Source organism: Chinchilla lanigera, unplaced genomic scaffold, assembly GCF_000276665.1.
Source record: "Chinchilla lanigera isolate Chin_1 unplaced genomic scaffold, ChiLan1.0 scaffold00042, whole genome shotgun sequence".
In the NCBI taxonomy this organism is placed as follows: domain Eukaryota; kingdom Metazoa; phylum Chordata; class Mammalia; order Rodentia; family Chinchillidae; genus Chinchilla; species Chinchilla lanigera.
The window spans coordinates 3,597,870-3,605,559 of record NW_004955443.1 but is presented as its reverse complement, the minus strand read 5'-3'; positions in this window follow the sequence as shown (position 1 = coordinate 3,605,559).

The following is a 7,690-nucleotide window of genomic DNA, read 5'->3' as shown; positions in this document are numbered from 1 at the left end:
CTCGCCGCCCGGCAGCCGGAGCGCGAGCGAGCGCCGAGCCCCGAGCGCGGACGGCGGCGCCAACTACACCTCGCGGCCCGGGAGGCGGCACTGACGTCAAGCCCGGCACCGGGACCCGAGCCCCCGCTGTCATTTAAAGGGGTAGGCGCCAGTCGCGGTGGGCCAGGCTCCGCCGCTAGGGGGCGGGGCCGGCCGAACCTCGGGACGCGCTGCGGGGGCCGCCGGATGACAGCGCCGGGACCGCGAACGCGCCTCGGGGAAAGGGGCCGCGTCTCTCGCTCTTTCGCTCCGTTCCCTCCTTCTGTCCTGCCGTCTCTCGTTTGATTTCTCTCTGTGTGTGTGTCTCTCTCTCCCCTTTTTCTTTCCCTCATCCATCCTTCCAACTTCTTCCTCTAGTTCAAGAGCACAGAGGGGAGAATAGGTTTTGATTAAAACCGAAGGTCAGGCTCCCAATCTGAAATTGCTACCAACGTTGGCAGTGGAGCAGTGATTGCAAAGAACCTGGGGGACAGGAGCCTTGACACTCTCAGTGGCTTTATGATACTTTTTTTAAATGAAGGGCAAACTGCCTGCTACCTCTACATCAAATTTCATGATTGCCATTTAACTGCGTGTTGTGCTTGTAGTTAAGGATTTAAAGCTCTGATTTCATTTCACAGAACAGTAAGAGACCACATGTAACATGACAGCGTCCCTTCTCTCTGTACAATATCTGATTTGTAGTGAATACTAAGTAATTCTGTATCACTACTTTGTAGTGATTATGGAAGGAGGGACGGAGCCACGGAGGAAATGTACTCTCTTTGTTCTTTATTTCTAATCCTAATGTCTTCATTTCCCTTCAACTTCACAGAGCAAACGAATGGCTCATATTTTAGTGGCTTTCTAGTCAGGTCACAAATGAAAATTACATGATTTCCATTAGTACGTAGCACAGGTACGTATTGCAAAAGCAGCAAGATCTGTGATAAAGAGGACAGAAATGCAAGAAAACTCCCTTTCGCTGTGGGAGTATGGAACTGGCGCTGCCCACCTGGGGCACAGCTATGTGTCCAGAAAAAGAAAGAATTCTTGATTTAAGTCAAATCCAGAGCCAAATGGAGCGTATTATGACAGCACATTAGTTTACTTCAAAATATTATAACAATATTATAGATGACTTTTATCCATAGCAATTAAATTGCCTACTGATTTTAATATTTTAAAAAATCATAAATGTCTAACATGATTACACCTCTTCAAAATCACCACAAAAGTGATAGATTTGAGACATAGTTGTAACTTTAAATCTTGATAAGTAGTGGATATGGTGTCCTTGGAGCACTGCCACTGCATGTAATTCATTGATTCTTAGAAGTCACATCTGCGGAAGGTGTCATGTAAGTTTGCATGTTTGACTAGCGGGAGCTGAGGGCCTAATGGACCAATGAAAGGACACAATATATTTGCCAAAGGACTAAGACTTAAAAGGGGTTTTTAGTTTGCATGTTGAGGCAACCCTTTTACACAAGCCTATTGCCTCACCCCAAACCTATAAACTTCCTGACCAAATTAAGAAGTAGAATTGATTTTAGCCCTCTTCATTTCAAAGCTAAAATGAAACTTTGATATAATAAGAAAACTACATTATTTTACATCTCATCTGAAACATAAAACATTTGAGATTTAAAAATAACATTTCCTGGAAAAAGAATTATTAGGAACTTCATAACACTCACACATGAATAAATAATAATGCCTCAAACCACTATTAATGGAGCCCATTTATCATGAGGTAAATATCCCTAATGATGAGTACGGTGTAAGACCACAGAATTGTAATGAAGTGGATATAAAATAAATATGAATTAGTATATGTGAATATTATGAAGTCTCCAATATTATCAGACCAAACCCATTTTTATTTTTTAATTACATGAACTCCTAAATAGTCTAAAATTTATACTCTAAGTGAATCATCTTAGAAATTCATAATGAAATCCACTGTTTGATAAATTTCTTTTGAAAACTATTCTTTCAATATCGATTGAACATTTCTCCTTAATCTCTTCCTTTCACGTAATCCTTTTACTGTCACACCCTCTCCTATCCACACCTTCCAAGTGAACTCCCAACTGAACAAATTGCAGCTCCAAACTGTCTTTACCTGGCCATTGCTCTGCTAGGAATCTCTTTTATCTTCTACGACTCCTTCATCCCTTCTGCCTCCTTCCTTGCCTCCTCTGCCCAGATCTCAGGTTAAATATCAGTTCCTCTGGAAAACTTTTCATTGTTTTCACCACTGCGCTAAGTTCCCTCTGAAGGTTTTTTTCATGCACAGGACCCTGTGTTTCAACATGGGCGAAGTTTAGCATACTGATTAGTCTTCCACCAGATTTTAAGTATGGCATGCAGCCACAGGCACTATTCTAGCCTCAGAGAGGTGCTTTGTATATGAGCAGTAGCCACATTCTATTTGTCCAATGCTCACCGCCTAGAAATGTGTTCATGTTGTGAATAGACGGCCAGGTACTACCTGCATGCAAACCATTGAAATTAGAAGCAAGCAAGATTTGGTCCTTCACAATTAAAATCAAGACAAGTGAGAACACAATCTCTTCAAAGTAAACTCAGACCTACAGAGAATGGGAAAAAAACAGAGATAGACAAGACCGGAGGGATCTATTTGGTGTGCGGAGCAATCAGCGCCAAACCCTGCAATCAGAATCATTTTATTGTAAACTGCAGATGCCATTAATGTTCCCTGGACCACCGTGATCTTAACTATGGGCTCTTGAAGCTCTCCTATTGCTGTGCAAAGGCAAATATCAAATTTCTCTGAAAAAAAATCACTCAAGCCCTTCTCAACACATCTAAACATGCACAATTCAAACTGTGTCTCCAAAAGCACAGCGAATAAACAATAAAAGATACATGTATGGAGCCCAGATTACAGCACGTAAAGATCTGTAACTTAAAATAGCAGATTGAGTTTTTCTTCACTAGGCAAAGAATTATTTAGTGCCAGGAATCATACCTTTCTTGATAGGGAAGAAAGAACACAAAATGTAGCAATGAGATTTAGAATCAGGTAGGACAGGGGTAAAAACCTAACTTTGTCTCTTACAAGCTTTAGAATTTCAGCAAGTTATATACATTTTTCAACCTCAGTTCCCCTCTGATTCAGCCAAAATAAAGTCCACAGACTTGACTGAATGATGCTTCTGGTAAGAGGACCATCCAAAGCTGGTAGCGTTTACCATATTTCTCACATCTGTTTCAAGCCATTGTTCAAAGGGAGCAGAACCACATCATAACTAGATGGATCCAAGATCTTGAAGTTGTAAGCTGATGATAGTAGCCCACCTACTTTCCATCCCCTTGTCTCACCCCTAAAGTCTGGTGCAACCCAGCCCTACCGTTAAGAACTTGTCTGTATCTCCGCGTCCTTCTCACTTTAAATCCTTTATTGTCTTTCTCACTTCAGGGCACAACTTTATCCTAGACACTGATACATTTTAACTGAATGAATTTACATTGTTCTTGTTCTGTTCTGAAATTTTTATTCAGTCTTTTTCTTTGTTTTTCTTTTCTTTCTGCACTACCAGGATTGAACCCAGAGCCTTTACATCAAGCTACACTTCCTGTCCTTTTATACTGTTTTTTGAGGCAAGGTGAACTTTTCATGCTTTAGCCTCCCCAACAACTGGGATGACAGGTGTGTGCCCTTACACGCAGCTTTGCTCAGTCTTTTGATTGTGGCTGAATTACTCCTTTTAGTTGGCCTGTGCCCAACTGGGCTTCTAATTTTCAGGTAACTATCTAGTATCTTTTCATCTTGTTCAGAAATTTGAACATTTTACCAAACAAAATTTCTCATTCAATTGTAAGCAAAAAAATAAAACTTCAAAACTGAAATTGTTTCCAGTTTCAGAAACAGCAATTTTAGGAGCAGTGCTATCTAACAAAAATATATAAACCACACTTCTAATTTTAAATTTCTAATTGCCATATTTTACAAACATGAAAAAGGTGAAATTATTTTAAACTGGGTGGTTTAGCCTAAAATATAAAAAATGTTATAATTTTAATATGTAAATCATTGCAAAACATATGACTAGCATAATTTAAAATTTCCATATTATATCTTGAAAAATATAGTACATAATTTACACATAACAGATCTCAATTCACTGTATTCATATTTCATGTGCTTGATGACCACACATAGCTAGTAGATACTGTTTTGTACATCATAGCTTTATGATATCTGTGGATTAAAAGCATCTATGGGCAGTGGTGGCACACCCCTGCAGTCCCAGTACTTGGGAAGCTGAGGCAGGAGGATCAGCATGAGTTTGAACCCAGCCTGCGCTATATAAGCAAGTTCAAGGCCAGCCTACACTACATAGAGAGACCCTGCTTCAAAAAAAAAAAAAAAGAAAAAGAAAAAAAACTGAAAAAGAAAAGCAACTATGTGTCTTGAGGATTGGATAAGAAAACATGACTTAAAATTTTATCACAGGACTCTAATGAGTGAACCATGGAATTCAGTGTTTCAGTAGAGTCATTTAACACATGGAATAGAGACTAAGAGTATTTCCTGAGGGGGAAATAAAAAAGAGGAAGAGTTGTTAAAGAAAAAACATGTAATAACAAGGATTTATGTTTCCCTTATCAACCCTTATATTGGTGACATTTGAACAAGTTTTGCAACACATATCACTCTTGGAGAAAGCAGCCTAAGCCAGAGATTATTTTAGGGGATATAGCCTCCTACAAGGAATGAAGTAGCATTTCCTGCCCGACTAAACAGAGCAGGGCTAACTTTTACAGAGAGGAGACTGAAGAGATGGGAAACACTGTCTACAAAGTCAACATTTGCTGTTTAATCTAAAGAAAGCTGGGAAGCAGAGTATAAAAACTAGTTTATCCTCAATTCTGAGAGTACATCAATTTTGAAATCATCACTGATTCCATGAAATTTAAAATTATTGCAAATGAAACATTTATTTGATCCACACATTATATAGGATAGTCCTTCAATTAAAATATTAAACAAGCAATATTAAAAGTGACACCCAGTAAAACTATGAAGTTAAGTACCTCCAACCTGCATGAAAGTTTATACAGCTAACGATTAAATACAGCTAAATAGTGTTGGGCATTACATAAAAATATGACTGACAGGTGTTTGTGAAACAAAATCATTTGGAACCATTTTCATCTTAACTTATATAAAAGTCATGCTTTAAGAAGTGGTTATTTAATTTAAAACATATATGTGTCAGGACAATGGTTAGTAATAGGTTAGATTAGTAATGGTTAGTAATGGTTAGTAATGGTTAGTAATAGGTTAGTAATAGGTCATCTTTCCTAGCTAGCTGTCTCCTTGAAAATAGTTTGCACCTCAAAACCTAAAGAAAAGGCCAAACTAATTCCCCATACCCTTAGGACATTCTGGTAGCAATTTAGATTAGGTTAGACAGAGTAGATAATCTAAAATTGGTTGACTCAGACTTTTCAACCAACATAAATGAGGAGTCTAATAATAATGCTGTATACATATACATGTTATAAACTCTGTACTATGATGTAAAATTGTACAATGATTTGAAGAAGTTCTAATATATAAATTTAACATGTTAATCTGTAACACTCATCCAGAACTTCCTTTAGAAGTGCTCCCAAATTGTAAAAATTTATTTGATGCTTTGACCAGAGACTAACTGTTGAGTTTGATTCTGCCATCTCATTAACCATAGCAAAATTTCGGTTACTTTAATTTCTTGTCCTACTTCTTATTTGTTTAAGGGATAATTTGGATAATGACTGAAGGGCACTACATGCTCCTTAAACTGAGTTATTATGGAAATAAAAGTGTTGTTGTAGATATTATTATTCTCCTATGATGCTTGTCCTTTATAGGAGCAAAGGGTGAACATTTATGAAATAAGTCCTAAAGTTTGCTACTAATAAAATGTTTGAAAAAATCTTAATCCAAAATGAAGTAATGAAAATAAGAGTCCCCAAGTAATCTACTCTTCAAATTATAAATCTAAAATGTGGATAGGAATTCTATTAGTTTGGTAAAATTACATAGAGCATTTATTTATTAATAAGTTGAATCGCTTCTCTTATCATTGGGATTTTTTTAAGGGATAACTGAACAACTTTCAAAAGATTGGAACTCTTCATAGGGTAAACTGTCTAAAAATATTTTTTAAATCTTTTAAAAATTAAGAGCTTTATGTGACTCACCCTAGCAGCTTTCAGCAGTGACACAATGAACCTACTGTGTCACTAAATGTTTACATATTTAGAAATGCATAATTCATAACTTATGGTTTAAACACATACAGGTGGGCCGATTCTTCATACCTTTTTGTTTAAAACATTCAGCCCACCATTTTATTTCTTAGTCCCTCAGGACTTAAATATAACTTGAACAAAAACCAACTTGTTTATCTTTGCATTGTTATCTGTTTTCTGTTATCCCTCCTATGTACCCTCAATTATCACTCATATGTGTCTGCTTTTTACCTTTACTCACGTAATAAACTCTGTGAACACAGAGACTATTCTCCAGTTCCTCTAACTTCAGTTCAGTGCTCTGCATTTTAGCAGACTGAAATTATACTGGGCAAATTGTGTGTCTAAACTGTGACTAATAACACTGGGTTTTCCCCTTCACATTAAAGGCACTGGTTAATTCCTCTGTGCATGGCTAAGTAGAGAAATATTGATATTTGTATATGTCTCCTTTATACTTTGCAAAATAAAATGTTTGAACGTGGGAGAGTGTTCTAATAAAAGGTATATATGCAGCTAATAGATTCCCTTAGTGTACTTAGTGCACAGTAAGTTATTCAGGCTTAAAGGGGTCTTTGAAACTCTAGCTCTTAAGTAAATTGTGTGTTAACAAAATTTCATGATGATAAATATCAGTATGCTGTTTTTCCCATATAACTAGAAAGCATCTGAGATCTAAGCAAGTGACAGAAATTTAATTACACCCGTAACCATGAGATGGAGTTAATAATGTTTATTTTTTGACCCATTTACTACTTTGTCAAATAGATATGTCCAGATATTTTCCAGGGAATAACAGATTATGTATCATTGCACAACAAGCCACCTATGCTGGTTAATCTTAATTGTCCATTTGATTAGATTAAGAGACTCCTGGACGCTTCCCCATTCAATCCCAGTTTACTCAATATTACCTGAACTATTATATTTGTAATCTTATTGGCTGACCATAGTTTTGTCCCACCTCATGCCCACCTTGTAATTCCCATTTTCCCCCTATCTTAAACCTCAGGGTTTTGCTCTACAAAGTCCCGGGAAGGACAAGGTCCTTGGCAACCCACTTGGGCCCCCTTCTGTCCCTCTCTTGTACAGAAGCTTTCTTTCCCTCAATAAATATATTCTGCTCTTAAAAAGAGAGAGAGAGAGAGAGAGAGAGAGAGAGAGAGAGAGAGAGAGAGAGAGAGAGAGGCAGAGACAGAGAGACAAAGAGAGACAGAGAGAGAGAGAGACAGAGACAGAGACTGAGAGTCAAAACTAGAGTTGCAGGAGCTCTTAAAAGGACATCTGGCCCAATGCCTCTTCAAATTAAAATATTTTCTTGAATGTTTCTTAACAGAATGTCTTCTATAATGAGAAATTACTGCCTCTTCAGACTACCCATTTGACTGTTGGCAATCTT